At 36.5% G+C, this 20242-nt stretch overlaps 1 pseudogene; it reads right to left on the bottom strand.

The window, feature by feature from the left end:
* Positions 1 to 1933: 1933 nt before the first annotated feature.
* On the bottom strand, positions 1934 to 19278 carry LOC139006214 (ATP-dependent RNA helicase DDX3X-like; annotated as a pseudogene).
* Between the last annotated feature and the right edge of the window lie 964 nt (positions 19279 to 20242).

The raw sequence follows: 20242 nt of genomic DNA, 5'->3' as shown, positions 1-20242 counted from the left end.
ATACTATCCTTACTAAAGTGTTTGCACCTTGAATGCACTGGGTCATTTAACTTAAATCTGAATGGAATGCCAGTGCTGGATGGCTCTCTGCTCTCTACAGGCAGGGACTTTACCCATGACCTTCTCCTAGGCCCTTCAGCAAATATCTCCAACTTTTTCATCCCCTACTCAAGTTAAGTCAAAGTTCTTTAGGTACATTTTTCATTCTAACCAAAAAAATTAAAAAAGTAAAATAAAATAAATACAAAGAGTTTTCAATTTTAGGTTTTCCTTTCCTCAACTTTCCTTATAATAAAAATTATGTTTTTGTTTTATAATATGAGAAAAGAACATAACAAACTTAAGCAGAAGGATGATTTGGAGTATATCCCAGACATGCTTGACCAATAAATAAAAATAAATTTTGAGTAAAAAATTATTTCTCATATTTGTGGTATAGAAGGGAAGATAAGTCAGGAAAGCTCATTGATCAGTTTGCATGAAACTTCTCTCCCCCCCCCCCCCCATTTTATATTTTCTTTAAATCGGTGCTTTGTGGAATATTTTCTTAAATACATAAAATGGAAACTTAAGCTAAAATATTTTTGAAGTGCCATTTAAGAAAGGATTTTGGAAATTCACTAGTAGCTCTAAATGTGGGTAACAGGGTGTATGTAATCAGAATAAGCAGAATTTTGTGAACTTTTAGCTCATGATTAAGAGTTTTTAACTTCTATCCTTGAGACTCACAATAAACATCTCATTTCTTTTCCTCCTCCTAGATTTTGCTCCTTGAGCTCTTTTTTTGTAAACACCAATCACTTGAAATTGAATATCCAGAAGATTAGCCATTTCAAGAGTCATATGTCCTGCCTTACTAAAATATGCTAATATAGAAAATTATAAGGGATGTAGGGGTTTTTTTTTAATCTTTTGCTCTTTTCCATTCAAAGCAAATGTCACCACTAAATACTGAAATATTATTGCAGGCATATTTTATATATATAGCAAACATTAAAAACTGTGATTTAGTTGGATTTTTTTAAGGCTCCAAGATTGCTTCTAAAAATCATATACGACTAACTCACATTCACAGCAGATTTATTAAGGACAAGTAAAATATTAAATCCTTGGAAGTTATATTTTGCATTAAAGGTAAATTAAAACCATAAATTAAATTGTGCACAGATGAGCCCAGTCTTAGCAAACAGTAATCAGGTACTGTTTAATTTCCCTGTACTGAGGAGATAGATTCATCAGGACTCACTGAGTTGCTCTAGTAATTTTCAATATCTCCTGCATGTCTGACATTTGCTCTATTAGAATCAGGTCCCCTTATAAACATAAGGCAAAGCACATTCTTATATTAAAGAAAAAGAATGGCATTGTCATACCAATATTTTAATCTAAAAAATATATATCTACTGTTCTCTATAATGACATACTCAGGAAGAAAAATATCCTTATGATAGAAGTTTTACTATATTAAAGTCAGCCTTCTCCTTAAACACTTTAATAATGAATAGTTTTGTATGTGAGTGTGCTCAAGTTCAAAGTATACAGAATTTAAAAAGTATCCCAAGTTAAGTAAATTATTTTGTCAAGAATTGAAATCTTGAGCATTAATGAGTGAAGAAGACATCAAAATAAAAGTTGATATAGAGTTCTTAGGCACAGTATATCAACAACAAATTATACACACAAAATAATAAATGCAGTTTAGGATGGAGGTAGTCAGAAGGGGAGTGAATACAAACTATAGCATAGGAAGTCTTCCAACTGCCCTTGAAATGGCTGCTATTACTCTCATCTCTTCTTGTGACCTTGAGCTCCTTTAAAAAATAGAAGTAGTGGAGTGACACAGTTGGTAATTCAGTGTGTTCTAGAGGCTACACAAGGCATAGACTGGCTAAGTTTCATGTGGTTTCCATATCATCTTGTTTAGCAGGATGATCTACTGGAAAGCATCCTCCATTGCCATACTGTCCACCCCTTGGGTGTTATCATTTCTTCCATAGCATCATTGCTGTAAACGGCTCCATAGCAACCTCCACCCAACTCTGCTGCTATGGTGGCCGCCTCCACCACTACGGCTGCTGCTGCTGCTGCGACAGCCACTTTGGAGCTGGAATGGCTGGCACGCTACTATGTGGACAGCTCTGGCACCAAATCCTCCACAGGATTTATTCCTCTTAGAATGCCTGTGATTGCCATCTTTTGGCCGTTTTTCTATGCCATATTTTCTAACCAAGATGACACTTCTTGTTCAGCTTCCAGAAGAAAATCCAACAAATCCTTGATAATATTTATGTTCCTTTTGTTGAAGAACAAGAAGCAAGGCCATGATTTCCTACAAGTCCTGTACAGCCAATGCGATGTCCATTTTATTATTCAGTAATTCAAATTGATAACTTGCTTCACATTTGAAGGATCCAGCCCTCTTGCTACTAATGCTACAGACTCTGGAATTTGGCTTTTTCTTGAGAAAAACTAGTGAAGGCCTCTGCTCTTTTTCTCTCTAAGATCACTTTTCATGGACACACGTACAAACATATTGTTCACGGAATAAGAAACCCTTGAGAGAATCTGCCCTCTTTTTGGTTTCCATAAATATTGTCAGTGCATCTTTGCCTGTTGTTTTAGGAGGTCAAGCAGAAATGACTGACTCTTTCTGTGTGGTGTGTTCAGAGCTAGGGCCAAATCTTTCTGTAGCCAAAAAGCTATGTAAGAAATCATGACCAAGAATCAGCATTTCCTTAGGGGACACTACATATCATGGTGTGAATTTCCTTGGGTGGCATTGTATCTTGTTTATGTATTCTACTTATTTGAGATTCAAACCCCATATTTAACTTTGGGTCAGTTTTGTCCAACACCAAGTATTTGTAGAACTCTAATCCAGTATTTTATTCTTTCCATCATTTCAACCAAGTGTCTGGGAGAAGATACTAGTAAGTGACATCCATGTCCTAAATCTCAAATCTGCTGGCTAACATCAGTACCACAGTGACAGTGCAAGGACTAACCAGATCTGTATAAAATTTTTCTGGGGTCATTATCCATCAGTACTGCCAGATCTTGTTGGTGTTAATACCAAAGAGATTGGTTATTGTTTGCAGCACCTGTACCTTCCATTTTCCTAAATGCCCTCAACGTCTCACCTGGACTAAATAGATAAATCTGACTCAAGATGGGCAAGAAAAATGCTGCAGTTTTTCCAGATGCTGTTTGATCACAAACTACCAAGTGTCTTTTCTCTTTGATAACAGGAGTAGCATACTTTCACATTGGAACTGGGTGAGACGAATGAGTAAACTTGGTCCCATGATAGTTTTTCCATGTGAACATCACTGAAACTTTCAGTATGTGGGAACAGTCGTTGCCTGTTGCCTCCTTCGAAATGCCATATTTCTCCCAGTTAATCCCAGTGCTATCTCCAGAAGAGTTCTTGCACCAAATGCTCACTTTATGGGAGTGGGTTTGACCAATCATCTTCATCTGATTTGTGACTGTATTCCCTAAGCTCAAATTCACCAAGGCACTTCTCAATATGCTGCCAAAGCTGTCACAGACACTTCATCCATGATTATCAAATCTTCCCCTCCATCCACTTCTACAATCACTACGAGAATCAAAACTATATACATTTTTATCTGTACTAGAACTCCACCCTGAATCGTCTTTATCCAGACTCTATAACTTCTCTGTTCCCTTAAATGAGAAGGAATATATCATCCTGAGCTCGCTGTACTTTTTGTACTCTATCTGAAGAATAAAGAGGAATCAGAATCTTCCATTTCTGAGAGAGTGTTTGATTCACAGAGAAGGTCTTCTTACCAGAGAACAATGACTCTCTAAAATGTATATTATTTTGTCTAACAAATGAAGTCTCCAGATATATATATTTTTGAACAACTTATGATTCAAAAGAAGTTTTAGGACATTACCTCCCAATAATTAGCAGATATGGCTAAGAAAATTATTAAATATAAGTATGATATAATGTTTTATATATTTTAAATGGATTCTAAATTATTTAATTTTAAGATAATGTCTTTAGATTTGTTTAATTGATACTCTAATTATCTATCATTTCAGATCAAACATGATTGTATAAATTTCATCAGAAAGGCTGATTAAGATTTTACAACTTTGGCCCTGACCTGTGTTGCTCAGTGGTTAGAGAGTTGTCCCACACATAGAAGGATTGGTCACAGGTTCTATTCTGGGGCACATAACCAGGTTGTGGGTTTGGTCCCCAGTAACGGGGCATGTGTGAGGCAGCCAATCAATGTTTCTCTCTCACATTGATGTCTCTTTTTCTCTCTCCTCAATTAAAAACAAAAACATATCTTTGGCTTAAAAAAACAATTTTACAATTTTGTATTAAGAGTGACTTAATGGTCTATGCTTTTCTGTGATAAGGAATTAATATAATTAAGTTTTGGGCTACTAAGCAAAGAACTGTGAATTCACTTGATGATTTGCAAGTAGCACAATGCCACATGGTAATAGTGCAAAGTTAAGACTATAATTTTAGAGGCAACTCTGAATTCCAATATTGATCATAAATGGTTTTGTGTCAAACAATATCACAGTTGGAATCACTGTAACTAAATGTGATTGTGAATATATTACACAAACAAAGTCATCATGGCTAATACTTCTTGTCATACTCAAAGTTAAATGATAAGTTCAATACAAACTTTTCATTCTTGCATGTAAAATACAACATATGTAAATGCTTTAAGTTCGTAGATTTTCCTAGTCCTGATTCTATAGAAAATATTTTTTTACGTCTCAAGATACAATGATAATAAATAATTCAATGCCCAATACAAAATAGAGTATTTTACTAGTGTTATTTTCTGGAAATATCAAAACATTCCTCCTTATAGTTATTTAACTGGATAGCAAACATTCCCAAAGCCGTTTAGTGTGGTATTTAATTGAAGAGATTAGTGGTCCCCGGGTCTCCTGAACTCACTAGTTTGCTCAACTAAACTTAGAAAAATGAAAAACTAAATCCTTGGGCTTGTATTCTTCAAACTGTAAATATTTCCAAAACAAGCATACTAGTTTTAAAAAAAAATTAGCATAGACAATAAAAGTCTACAAACTCTTCGAATACTGGCATATCCAACCCAGTGGATAATCAGGCAACCAGTCTTCACTTTATCACTGAGTGGGAGCTGGATAGGTCAGGGAGTCTTCCTGAGGTCTGCGTATTGTCAAGCCATTTAAACTCTTTTCTTCACGGCCCCAGGATTGAAAGCTATATCATTAGGTGCATATGCTTTTAAATTATGATTTCTCTTAATACATATTTTATTGATTTTTTACAGAGGGGAAGGGAGAGGGATAGAGAGTTAGAAACATCGATGAGAGAGAAACATCGATCAGCTGCCTCCTGCACACCCTTGACTGGGGAAGTGCCTGCAACCGAGGTACATGCCCTTGACCGGAATTGAACCCGGGACTCTTCAGTCTGCAGGCCGACGTTCTATCCACTGAGCCAAACCGGTCAGGGCAAAATTATGATGTCTTAATCCTTTTAACCATTTCCTCCCACTGAAAAATAAAAGAAGGAAACTATCAAATATCCTAGATAATGGTTATGCAGAATTAGTTGGATTATTATTACATTAGTGTTATAATTATATAACAGATTAGTCTATGCTTATAAAAAATTCTATACCATATGTAATTCCAGGGAGATTCTTACCCAGGACAAGGTCATATCTATGAGTCAACTCCTATTTAGTTAGTTTCCCTAAATTTATTTGTCAAAAACGGTAAAATAATGCAGAGATTTATATTTTCTCTCCATTTTTATTTTTCTTTGCCCTTGTCTTCTTTTTAACTTTTACACATTCTTGCTCCTTTGATTTTCACTAACTGATTATGAAAAAAATCACCAAGCATTTAAAGAACCTCTACTGTATGCTACACCATGTGCCAATGACTTTTTCAAACATTTCATTTTTTTTTTTCACCTTTGCAGCAGTATCATGGACTCAATAATCTTCCAGTATTTCAAATGAAGAAATTGAAGTATAGAAAAATGAAGAGTGTTAGCAAAAGTCAAACACTATAAATTCTAGATGAGGGTTTGTATTCAGATTTCCTGATTATAAATCCATAGGCATTTCCTTTAACTTGGGTACCTTTGTTAATTCTTAAGTTTATTTCTATATTTCTATATAGTGATGATGTCTAACATCATATTGCTTGGTCATTTAATTTCTTCATTCTTCTTTTCTTTTCACAAGTCTTGATGTATTAATAAATTTGTCTTCAAAATAAAAACCTTTGGCATGAGAGATATGGAAAGTAGAAGTATCTTATGAATTTGAATAGAATACATACCACAAAATCTTCATTCTAAGGAAATATAATTCAGGATTTATTTCTTACTACTTTTATGTGTTTTTTTCTGTCTTCTGAGCTCTTAACAGAAGTTTACTTGACCGAATCATATAAACCATCTGCACGGTGGGTTCAGTGTTAATATCGTTTATTAAACAGTAAGTGGGGACACAAATATATTAATAATTTGTCTAAAGTCAAGAGGAAAGTCTAAATAGCAGTTGCAAACTTAGCAAAAATGAAATTTATTTTCTTGTCTTTCTGTTAAGCACTTACTTTCCTTTAATATCAATATACAATTTGTTTATATTTCCAGGTTTTATTAATTATATGTAAGCCTGAAAATGGCCACACTATTAAAACTATTTACTTAAGTTTATACAAGTCATCTTCTGTCTTTGTCCAATCTGCACATTATAGCAAAATACCACAGACTGGGTTGCTTTTACAAATAGATATTTATTTGGCACAGTTGTGGTCTCAAAGTCTGAGACTTTTCATTGTGTTCTCACATGGCAGAAGGGGCTAAGGATGTCTCTGTAACCTCTTTTATAAGGCACTATTCCCATTCACTGGGGCTCCACCATCGTGACAGAAGCATCCCATCCACTATATCATCTTAGGGTAGGATTTTGGCATATGAACTTGGGATGGGGGACACAGACATTCAGACCATAGTATCTACTTATACACAAAACAGCTCCAGCGGTTCTCAACCTGTGGGTCGCGACCCCTTTGGCGGTAGAACGACCCTTTCACAGGGGTCGCCTAAGACCATCCTGCATATCAGATATTTATATTATGATTCATAACAATAGCAACATTACACTTATGAAGTAGCAATGAAAATAATTTTATGGTTGGGTCACAACATGAGGAACTGTATTTAAAGGGCCAAAAGGTTGAGAACCACTGAGCTAGACGCTATGGGATTTGAATTGTCATTTGCCTTATACTTGGTTGCCTACAGGGAAGTTACTTTTTCATTTGGATTTGCTTTTCAGTATCTTTATCTAGTATGCTACAGGTTTTTTCTTGTCAAGGTTGTTATGAGAAGAATTAGATTATGTAAATACCAGAATCCAGAAGATATTCATCAATGGCAAGATTAGGTTTTGCCTCTCTTTAATTACTACATACGTATGCTTGCCTTTTTAGCTGGTAAATTAAATCAGATAATATTGAATGTCTTTAAGTGTCCATTAGTAAGTTATATGCACCTAGAAAATAAATGTTATCTGTATCATTTATGTTGAATCCCCTCATAGTGGATTCCTGGCACACAGTAAAATATTAGTGAACATTTACTAAACAAAAAATAATTCTGAAATTTCTGGTTCTGCATATAGTAAAACCTTGATATAATGAATTAATTCGGGCCAGGGGGTGTCCATTAAAGTCAAAATTCTGTTATACAATAAAGTAAGTTTTCCAAATGTGTACCTTAAAAAGTTGACAAATTAGTTAGTTTACCTATTTTTGCTTCTATAGACATGTTTGTGTAATTAAAATTATGTATGAAAAGTTTAATTTCACAGAAGAGCTTTCTATATATATTACAGTAATTTTAAATTTATACTAAATAGGTCTAGTCAATGTGTGCATTCTCTGATCACTGGGAGTAAACAAATGCACACGGCTGGGGCGTGGCTTAGTGCGTGTTGGAACATGGGTGGGCTGGACTTAAAACCGCTGCAGAAAGTCAAGCCATGTGACAACAGAACCAATTACTGTGTAAAATGTGGTGTGACCACGGGCTAAGCATTCATGGACCATTGCTTATGAATGGTGACTTGCATTTAAATGTGTAAACTATAGTTGTAGATATGTAATATTTTTTCATGTTGGCAAAATTACTAGTGTTTTTTTCCAATATATGGCCTATTTGCTAAAATTTGTTTAAAATAATAGTGAATTAATAATAAAAAACCTGTTTATTTAATATAAGGAAACCTTGGTTGAAAGCATTTTAAAATTAACAAGGTGTAAATGTCATACATTCTACAAACTTCTGCACAATTATAATATTTATCAAAAAAGTAATTTTGTGAGTTATTTTATCTACTGATATTACTAGAATTATTAGGACATAACAGCTATTAAATAGTAGCGAGCTGTAGGATGTCAAAATAGAGTTCGGAAAACACTTATTAATAATCAGTGGAGTTTTCTACTGCCTACTGTTTAGGAAAGTTTGGTCCTGAGGATATGTAAACCATTAGACCTTGGAAAAAAGAAGTGTCTAAAAAAATGTGCTCTTACCACAATAGATAGCTAGCATATGTTGCACCTGGGTGTCTTGAGCTGTGCAAATTAGCATGTGATCACAAACCAAGACCAAAATAAATCCAAGCCATGAGGGAAAGAGATCAAACAGAGAAGATGAGAGAAAAGTAAAGAAGAACCCCCGTCTCTTTTTCCAATTGCTTTTCTATTAGCTTTTCAAGGAATCTGTATTGGGTGAGAAGGATTTTTATTTTCAGATTTACAGATAGGTTTTCTTATATGGGAAACAGTAGGGGGTAGAAAAAAAACATGGACTCAAGATAGGATGAGCGAGGCAACAATACTTGAAAAGATTCAATGAATTAGAAAGAATTGTCTACTTTTAAACCATTTAAAAGCTTGGCTAAATTAACTGCATCTAAAAATAAACACACAATTCTTTCTAATTAGGGAATATTTAACAACATCAAATATATTTAATTATATATTATTGTAAATTAAAGTAAATGTTAAGGCCTTCATGATAGTATTTTTGATTACCTGTTATCCGTCATTGAGTTTTATTCCACACATACCACATATACCAGTGATGGCGAACCTATGACACGCTTGTCAGAGGTTACATGCGAACTCATTTTTTTGGTTGATTTTTCTTTGTTAAATGGAATTTAAATATATAAAATAAATATCAAAAATATACATCTTTGTTTTACTATGGTTGCAAATATCAAAAAATTTCTATATGTGACTTGGCACCAGAGTTAAGTTAGGGTTTTTCTTTTTTTTTTTTTTTTTAAATCTTTATTGTTCAGATTATTACATTTGTTCCTCTTTTTCCCCCCATAACTCCCCTCCTTCCAGCTCCCACCCCACCCTCCACCCTCACTCCCCACCCACTGAGTTCATCCATAGGTGCATGATTTTTGTCCAGTCTCTTCCCGAATCTCCCATTCCCCTTTCCCCCCCAAGAATAGTCAGTCCATTCCCTTTCTATGTCCCTGATTCATTATAGTCACCAGTTCATTCTGTACATCAGGTTATTTATTCACTTGATTCTTAGATTCATTTGTTGATAGATGCATATTTGTTGTTCATAATTTGTATCTTTACCTTTTTCTTCTTCCTCTTCTTAAAGGATACCTTTCAGCATTTCATATAATACTGGTTTGGCGGTGATGAACTCCTTTAGTTTTTCCTTATCTGTGAAGCTCTTTATCTGACCTTCAATTCTGAATGATAGCTTTGCTGGATAAAGTAATCTTGGTTGTAGGTTCTTGGTATTCAGCACTTCGAATATTTCTTGCCATTCCCTTCTGGCCTGCAAAGTTTCTGTTGAGAAATCAGCTGACAGTCGTATGGGTATTCCCTTGTAGGTAATTGAGCCTCTTTCTCTTGCTGCTTTTAAGATTTTCTCTTTGTCTTTTGCTCTTGGCATTTTAATGATGATGTGTCTTGGTGTGGTCCTCTTTGGATTCCTTTTGTTTGGTGTTCTCTTCGCTTCTTGGACCTGTAAGTCCATTTCTTTCACTAGGTGGGGGAAGTTTTCTGCCATTATTTCTTGAAATAGGTTTTCAATATCTTGCTGTCTCTCATCTTCTGGGACTCCAATGACTCTGATATTAGTCCGCTTAAAGCTGTCCCAGAGGCTCCTTACACTATCTTCACACTTTCGGATTCTTTTTTCATTATGCTTTTCCAATTGGGTGTTTTTTGTCGAATCTTTGGTTTGATTCTTGCACTCCTCTGGTCTGCTATTGGGTATAATATTCTTTATTTCAGTCCGTGTATGCTTACTTTCTAATTTCTTTATCGTAGCATCGAGGGTCTCATTAGTTTTCGTGAGGCTCTGCACAAATTTATGGCAAGCCCTCAAAATTGCGATTCTTAGCTCCATATCCTCCATTTCTGTCATGTTTTTTTGTCTCCGCATCTTTTATGCTTTCTTGGTGCACCCCCTTGTGGTCTCTGTGCGCAGTCTTGTTCTAGCGAAGCCTTAATTGTTGTAGTTAACACTAGAGGGATTTGACCATCAGGCCGACTGGCGGTGGAAATCAGCTGAGGGAAAACTTCAGTCCTCAGGGGAGGTGCTAGTCCAGCCCTTGCCTGAGGCGGTCGGCAAATGGTTGTGAGCAGGGTTTGGGCGGGGCGGGCTCAACAGGGCGGGGGGGAGGGAGCAGCTATGGCCGCTCTCAGTCCGTCCCCCGGGGCTCTGCCTCTCTGTCCCAGCAATCGCTGCAAACCTCGGAGGGGCCGTAGCCAGACAGTCCCGCTTCTCCCGTTTGAGTCTGGGTCCCTAGAGACTCGCCCGGATCTGTAGCCCAGAGTCTGAGATTCGCTCCTGATTGAAAACGACAATCGCGCCCTCAGCCGCCAGCCCGCTTTGCGCGCGCACCCTCACCACCGCACCACCGTACCTTTAAATTTTCCACACTGCGCCTCCGCTGAGCGTCGGAATGCTGTTGTTTTTGCTTCTAGTTGAAGAGACTCTCCTCAGCCAGCCTTCCCGTGGTTCTGGTTGATGTCCGCTCCGACTTTTAGTTGTATTTTTGAAGTGGTTGTCCACGGCGGCAGTCTCCGGTGTTTTACCTATGCCGCCATCTTCGATTCTCCAAGTTAGGGTTTTTCAAAATGCTGACACGCCGAGCTCAAAAGGTTCACCATCACTGACACACACATACTGGTACATATGGTTTGGAGGTGGAGACTGATTACACCACACATGCAGCAGAAAGGTATAAAAAGATTTATTGTTCACATAATAAGGTTTTCTAAGGAGACTAGGGCTGATGCCCAAATAGGTACAAAAATACTTTTCTAAAGCAGAAAAGAGAGACCTGCTGGGTATCTGAAGTGGCTAAGGGATAGATTGTGGTGAAGGTTTTCAGAGGCTGGGCTTGTGTGGGCTGAACTTCCTAATTGCCAAAGGGGGCAGCGCTCAGGCTTTCTTATCAGCTTGCACAGATAAGCTGTTTTATGGCCTGAATGTGGTCTAACTGTAAATCTTTCTTGAGAAAAATGTGTTTCTGTTTTTGAATGGGTTCTTCTATAAATGTTAATTCAATGAAGTTAATTTATAATCCTGTTCAGATCAACTCTACCCTTACTGATGCTCTACCTGTTTTATCTATCAATTTATAACAGAGAGGTTTCAAATTCTCTTTCTCTTTGATACCATTTTATATTTTCTCTTTGTGTATTATTTTTCCTTCTGTTTTTTTTGTTTGTTTGTTTGTTTTTAGAAAAACTAGTTTACTTGTTATCCTAGGGTTTACAGTTTGTGTGTTTAAATAATGTATGTGCACCATCACATCTATAATAATAAAAGAGTAATATGCTAATTAGACCAACATCTTCCAGACATCATTCCGGACGTCCTTCCTGACGAAGCCCTGGCTGGAGGGAAGCCAGCCCGGGTCCCGGGTCCTGGGTGCCAGAGAAGGGAAGCCCGGGTCCAGGGTGCCAGAGGGAAGCCAGTGCTGGCCGCCGGGGGAAGGAAGGCATACTCTTGCATGAATTTTCATGCATTGGGCCTCTGGTATTGCTATAACACTGTATGTGTGTCGCAGTTACTATTAGGAGCTCAGCTGAGCTGGGTGAGAAGAAGCTGAGCTGTCAGATGTCAGAGTAGTCAATTCAAGCAACAATCCAGGGAAAAAAAAGCAGCTAAGTATGTAGTCATTTACTGCAATGGAAAATCAGCAAGAGAGAAGTGGGCCCGAGGACTGAAGGATCTCGTGTTTGATTCTGGTCAAAGGCATGTACCTCAGTTGCAGGCTAAATATGCAAGTGTGGGAGGCAACCAATCCATGTGTCTCCCGCATATCGATGTTTCTCTCTGTGTCTCTACTTCTCCCTTCCACTCTCTCTAAAAATCAATGGAAAATAGTAACCTCAGGTGAGGATTAACAATGAAAAAGATAATCAGCAAGTGGCTAAAAACAAAGAAGCCCAAAAGACTGAGAGAGGGACAAAAAGACTCTGGCACTGTTATGCACCCTGAGTTTGGGGAAGGTACAAGAGTAAAAGGTATAGGTACTGAGTCAGCATGGAGAAAAGTGTCTTCATGGATTCCTGTCTCCTTCACACCCCCAAAAGGGCACCTCAGAAGAGGACCTTGAAGAAGACCTTTGCCCAAGGCCTCATATAAATCAATTTAGGAATGAAGCTGCTGGGGTTAAAAATCTAAATGGATGAAGAGCATGGATGTCCAGGGGGTCTCAGACCTTGCCTACAATTCTCTTCATAGGCCCCAAGTCTGGTGCGGGGAAGGCAGCATTCCTATGTGAGACATGACAGGCACAGCCTTTGTACTTGCCTATTGTCAGACCTGAAAAATCACAGATAAGTTGTTGTTTTTTATGCTTATATGCACGCATACAAGTCCTTCGGTTGATCTCTTACCCTCCAGATAAGTTTTTAATCAAGAGCCAAAGTGCTCAGTTAGTTGCCTTTAAGAAGTTTCCTCAATTCCTTACCCCCATACCTATGGCATCGCTGTCACTTATGTCAATTATCCATAGGTTATACATACCTGATATACTGTTACTAGATGGCTTTAAAAAAGCAACTGTTTTTTATATCAACAAAAAACAAAAACATAAAATACTTTATTTTGTTTTCACTTATACCTTTGTAAACCTCTACTTTATGTAGTTCCAAGTTTCTGTCATATCTTTTTTTTCCCTGAAGAATTTTTAACATTTCTTTCAGAACAATTATGCTAGAAATGACTTCACTCTTTTTTTTATTTCTCAGCCTTTATTTTCCCTTCAATTTCAAAAGCTAATTTCACTGATTATAAATTGGATATAGATTTCTAGGTGTTTTTGTTGTTGTTTTCTATTTAACACTTGAAATGTTTCAACACACCACTTTTTTGCAAGGTTGTTTGATGATAAGGTTGCTGAAACTCTTATTTACTGTTTATCTATATGTTAGAGTTTTTTAAAATCTTTATTCAATATATTATTTTATATTTTTCCTACAGTTTGAATATGAGCCTAGTTTTTTGTTTGTTTGTCTTTACTTTGCTGTTGTTGTTGATCTTGCTTGAGCTTCTCTGAGATTTTTAAATTTAGGGTTCAGTGCCTGTCATTAATTTAGTAAAGTATTTGGCCATATTACTTCAAATATTTCTTCTATCTTTCTCTTTCTTTGCTTTATAGTGCACAAATTATTTGTTCTTGAATGTTCTCTTTTTTTCTTTTTAATTCATATTTCTCTTCTGGGAGGTTTCTATTGATCTATCTTCAAGTTCATTGATTCTTTCCTCAGCTGTGAAAAGTCTATTAATAAACCTGTCCCAGGCATTGTTCAGTTATAGTACTGTATTTTTAACTTCTGGAGTTTTCTTTTTATTCTTGCTTAGAGTTTTCACCTCTTTCTTATGTTATCTATGTAGCCTAGCACGTTGCTTATTTTTCCTATTGGGCCTTCTAATACTGATTTTAAATCTCTTCTCCAATAATTCCTACATGTGTCATGTCTGAGTCTTGTTTGGGTAGCTTCTTTACTTCCTCAGAATATTTTTTCTTGTTTTTTGCATACCTTGTAATTTTTATTGAAGCTGGTATTTTATATTGAGTAGTAGATACTGAAATAAATAGACCTTCACTGTGAGGATTTATGTTAATCTGACTACGACTTGAGCTATGCTGATGTATGTTGTAGGTATTGATAGGATAGACATCAAATTTCTTTAGTGTCCTTATTTTTGTCACCTAATGTGTGTTTTTTTCAATTGTTGATACTATTACAGATGTCCATCCCCACCCCCACCCCCAATACCTTTTGCTTTTCTTTGTATAACTCCTAAGAGAGAGTCTGTGTCTGACTTTTCTTTGGGCTGCACTTTGTATTTAGTATCTTGGAGACTCATGGTATGCTGGTAGGACATAGTGAAGAGAGCATTCCATAATTTCATGACTTTGTCTCAGTCTTTTCATGGATTATTTCTTGGGGTTTGTCTTTCACAAGTATTTCTGTACCTCCTCCAAGGGTATAGGTTTTTGTCCCTCAGACATCTATTCCTTTCCTAAGAGCAAATTCACATCTACTTTCTGAAACCCTGTCTTCTATTGACTTTTTACCCCTTTGGTAAGACAAGAAGACTGGAGCTGGGGCAGAATTCTTTCTTCAAGTTGTGGTGAGACTTTAGATTTCCTTCTGGGGAATGAATTCCCCCTATGATTAGAAGTTTTATAGGGAGAAGATTTGGGGCAGTTTTCCAGATCGGTGCTCTCCCACCCCCTCACCCTGAACAGGGCCATGAAGGGCTCTTCCTCAGATCCTCACATGAGAAACTGCTGAGAATCCTTATGTAAAATTCTGCATGTCCGTGGTGGGCCACTTATGACAGTGGGCCCTGGGAATTTCTCACGTGCACAATATTCTGAACTCAGCCTACAGAAATTATGTGAAGTAACCATTTTAGTTTTCCTATCATCCTATTGATTCTAGCAGCTTTAGTAATAAAATCTCAGGTTCCCTCTGTATGTATCAGCTTTCTATATGTCAGTACTGTGGTTTGTCCAGCTACTTCAATTATCTGATGGGTGTTAGAAAAGCCACAGGGTTTTAGACTGTATAGCTTTTCATTGTTGTAAGGACAATGACATGTCAGATCTGATACTGGCAGTCTTGTAAAACAGCTTTTAAAATATATATATATCTTATTGATTGTTACAGAGAGGAGGGGAGAGGGATAGAGAGTTAGAAACATCAAAGAGAGAAACATTGATCAGCTGCCTCTTGCACAACCCCAACTGAGGGTGTGCCCACAACCAAAGTACATGCCCTTGACTGGAATCAAACCTGGGACTCTTCAGTCTGCAGGCCGACGCTCTATCCACTGAGCTAAACTGGTTAGGACTAAAATAGCTTTTTCTTCAGGTCTCTAAGCAGGTCCAAGCAATGCTGATCCAAAAGGAATTATACATCACACATTAAACACTTGACTGCATACATAGGAAAGTGTACTTGTAGCCAATTTAATTAGAAGTCTTAAAGAATATTTGACTTTCACACCATTTGGCAGGGAGAAAAATATTTTAATTATAATTTTTTTTAACTTAAAGTGCAGTATTTTACCTATATAATATTAATAGAATATGGATGTTTGACTTAGGAAATTAAATTAACCATTATAAGATGCCATTGCTCATATGGGAAAAATACGTTGTAGGTTTTTAATAAGTAATGGTAAACAAGTCTTGGACTATAGCAAGGCAATAAATTATAGCCTCCTGTCAGAGGATAGACTATATCTGAAATCTGAAGGAAGTGCTGGAGCTTAATCTTAGCACAAAAACTTCTAAGAAAAAAACTACTTAAAAAGTATTTTTATTATTTTGACACCGTGATAATTACTTGTGTTTTATCTCTTCATGTCATTTAGTTATTATAATATTTATTAATTTTTATACAGATTGAACATTGAGGTACATTGCTTTGGAGTAAGTGGTGTATTTGACTGTGGCTTCAGTTATTTTAAAGAAATCAATAAAATATACCATGACTAAGGGGATAAAGAGGAAAAAGAGAACACAAATCAACTGTATTATACTGTTATGAATATCTAAATCTAAGGGGAAAAATAAATACATATTCAGGAAAACCCAAAATATATGAGCCATAGGGAGGCCCTTTACTCATATATAAAATCTGATTGCTACCTATACTTCATGATAGAACAAATAACTCCATTCAAAATGAATTTCTGAGTTTTACAATATACCTTACCCTGAAGAGTAAACAGAAGATAATCCTTACAATATAAAGAAAAGCTTACACTGAAATAGTTTTGTGGAGTTATATACATAATAGACCTGGGTAAATTTATTGTTTGATTCACATCATCATCACTGTCAAATTCCATGAAATAGCACGCATGACAAATTGCAAACATAAGCTCCCTGATGTTTTTTCCTTGTTTTCTGAGATCAAGCTGTTGTTTTCAGTAATGTGTTTCCTACAAATCCTTCCAATTCCCTCTGCCTTCTCTTCACCAACTTGAATAGTGTCTAAAGAAACTAGCTTGACAGGTTTTAGCAACTTTTGATTTTTTGGTGATTCTAGATGCCATTAGAGATAAACATAAAATGTGTTTATTTCTTTCAGACCCAAAATTTCAGGACATGTACTCTATATATGCCCAAGTCATGTCTCCCAGAAAAGACTGGTTCTTGAATATAGGCAGAGAAAATATATTAACAGAGCTACCCCTCAAAAAATGAAAATAGCCGGTGTGTCACTAACTTCCATAACTGTTTTCTAAAATTTAATTTCCTGTTACTTTAATTTTTGTTTTTTAGGTTCATTGATATATGGTTTACAGACAAAAGGAATCATGCTTTTTAGCTATGTGGTTTGTTGAGTTTGGCAAATTTATGCAGTAAGGTATCCAGTTCCAAAAATAGTATAGAAAATGTTAGCACAAACTCAAAAAAAAAAGAAGAAAAAAGTCTGCTGTCTTTAACACTGTACCCTTCCTCATTCCTCAGACTGTGGTCTCCACTCACTGGCTTTCCATCATTATAGTTTTGCCTTTTTAAGACTCATATAAATAGAATCAGCTGTCAATATGTTCCATGTACCCATTCATCTGATTCTGTTTTGTTCACCAGTTTATTTTATTCATTAGATTCCATATATGAGTGAAATCATATGGTATTTGTCTTTATCTCACTGGCTTATTTCATTTAGCATAATAATCTGCAGGCTCATTTATAGTATGCAAAAGGTAAGACTCCCTTCTTTAGTATGGACAAGTACTATTCCATTGTAAACATTTACCACAGCTTTTTAATCCATTCATCTACTGATGGGCACTTGGGTTGCTTCAAGTTGTAGTTATTGTAAATAACGCTGCAATGAGCATGAGGGGAATATATTCCTTTTTTAAAAAAAATACATTTTATTGATTTTTTTACAGATAGGAAAGAGAGGGACAGAGAGTTAGAAACATCGACGAGAGAGAAACATCGATCAGCTGCCTCCTGCACACCTCCTACTGGGAATGTGCCCGCAACCAAGGTACATGCCCTTGACTAGAATCAAACCTGGGACCCTTCAGTCCACAGGCCGACGCTCTATTCACTGAGCCAAACCAGTCAGGACAATATGCTTTCAAATTAGTATTTCAGGTTTCTTCAGAGAAATTCCCAGAAGTAGAATCACTGGGTCATAGGCAGTTCCATTTTTAATTTTTTGAGGTAACTCCATACCACTTTCAACAGTGACTCTACCAATCTGCATTCCCATTAATAGTGCAAAAGGGTTCCCTTTTTTCCACATCTTCACTAACACTTGCCATTTGTTGATGTATTGGTGATAGCCATTTTGACAGGAGTGAGGTGATATCTCATTGTGGTTTCAATTTGCATTTCTCTGATAACCAGTGAAACTGAACATTTTTTTATATGTCTATTGGATATCTACATGTCCTCTTTGGAAAAGTGTCTATTCATGACCTTTGTCCATTTTTTAATTGAATTATTTGTTTACTTGGTGTTGAATCTCATAAGTTCCATGTAAATTTTGGGTGTTAACTCCTTGTCAGATATATCGGCAAATATATTATTCCTTTCGGTGGGTTATCTTTTCATTTTGTTGATCATTTTACTTTACTAAATTTTTTTTTTTAGTTTGATGTAATTCTGTTTTTTTGTTTGTTTGTTTGTTTTTTCAATTCTCACTCCAGGATATGTTTCTATTGAATTTTTTTTTTTTTTAGAGAGAGAAACATTAGTGTGAGAGAGAAACATCAATCAACTGCCTTCCATACTGTCCCAATAGGGGATCGAACCCACATCTAGGTATGTGCTGTCACCAGAAATTGAACACTCAAACACTCAATCTTTTGGTGAATGGAACAATGATCCAACCAACTGAAGCATTAATATCCCTCAAATGTTTTAAGATTAATTCTTCCAATCTACGTACCTTTTATGGCTCTTTATGTATTTTGTTCTGCTCTAATTACTTTAACAAATGTTTTGTAGATTTTATCAAATAAATTTTGCACTTTTATATTAAACTAGAGGCCCAATATTTGTGCAAGAGTAGGCCTTCCTTCCCCTGGCTGCAGACACCAGTTTCCCTCCGGCACCTGGGACCCAGGCTTCCCTCTCAGCCCTGGCTTTGTCCTGGAGGTCATCTGGAAGGATGTCCAGTCTAATTAGTGAGTTACACTTTTATTATTATAGACTAGAGGCCCAGCGCATGAAATTCGTGTGCACGTATGGTCCCTAGGCCTTGCTTGAGATCAGGGGCATCTTCCCCAGCTGCCCACAGCCAACCCTGCCCCTGCTACTCACCTCAGATTCCCCATTTGCCATTGAGGGAGCAGAGCCTGCCAGCCGAGGAAAAGTACCAAGAGGTGGTCAGTGTGCCTCATAGTGACTGGTCTGAGCAGTCGTTCTAGTCATTCCTCCGAGAGGGTCAATTTGCATATTACCCTTTTATTACCAGGTGTACCAGTTAATAATGTGGATTTTGTAATCAAATAAAACATGGTAATTTCAAGAGAAACATCAAAAGTGCTTTATTCAAAGTAATGTCCATCACTAGCTACATATTTCCCCCATCTTTCAGGTAATTTTTGGATACCATTCCAATAGAACTTTTCTTGTTTTGAGGCAAACCATTCAGAGACCCAATTTCCCACTTCTTCATAAGTTTTGGAGTACTGTTCAGACAACGCATGTGCCATCTATCAGAACAAGTGGTAATCTGAAGGAGCAAGGTCTGGTGAATACAGTGGGTGGGTTAATACTTCCGAGGCAAGATCTTCTAACATGTCTTTAACTAGTTTTGAAGTGTGTGATGGTGGGTTATCATGAAGCAAAATTACTTTGCCCTGTCTTCTGGCCCATTCTGGTCCTTTTATGAACAAAGTGTGGTTCAAATTGATTATTTGTTGTCCATAGCAATCAGTATTAATGGTTTCACCTGGTTTTAGAAGCTTATCATCACCACACCTTCTTGATCCCACCAAACTCAGAGCATTGTCTTCCTTCCGAAGCAATTTGGCCTTGCAGTCAATGTTGATGGTTGACGTGGATCAACCCATGATTTTGTGCATTTGGGATTCTCAAAATAAATCCACTTTTCATCACAAGTCACAATTTGATGCAAAAAAGACTTTCTTTCGTGCCGTTGAAGCAACATTTTACTGATGACTTTTTGGTTTTCCAATTGTCTTTGGTTCAGTTGATGTGGCACCCATTTTCTTTCCTTTAAAATCTTTCCAATTGTTTGTAAGCAATTGGAAATTGTTTGCTGAGCAATGTTTAATTTTTCTGCAAGTTGTTTTTGAGTTTGACATGCATCTTCATCCAATAACGCTTGTAATTGTTGAACTTCAAACTTTATTGATTGACCTGGACATTCTTTGTCTTTTACATCAAAATCATCACTTTTAAAGCGTTTAAACCAGCATTCACAAGTATTTTGACATAGAGCATGTTCACTATAAGCTTCCTGAAGTACACGATAACTTTCAGCCCCACTTTTCTTCAAAATAAAGTAACAAATTAAAACTTCACACAAATTCTCTTTTTTTGGCATGAAATTCAACATTTTTAATCATAAAAATATCTATGATGTTAACACCTTAAGAAAATTTGACATATGAAGTTTTGAAGCTTGTCAATACAAAATAGCAAAC

This window comes from Myotis yumanensis, unplaced genomic scaffold (assembly GCF_028538775.1).
Source record: "Myotis yumanensis isolate MYYU_CA2020_CCGP unplaced genomic scaffold, mMyoYum1.0.hap1 SCAF_3, whole genome shotgun sequence".
Taxonomy (NCBI): Eukaryota; Metazoa; Chordata; class Mammalia; order Chiroptera; family Vespertilionidae; genus Myotis; species Myotis yumanensis.
The sequence above is the reverse complement of the archived record's forward strand: the minus strand, read 5'-3'. Positions and strand labels throughout refer to the sequence as shown.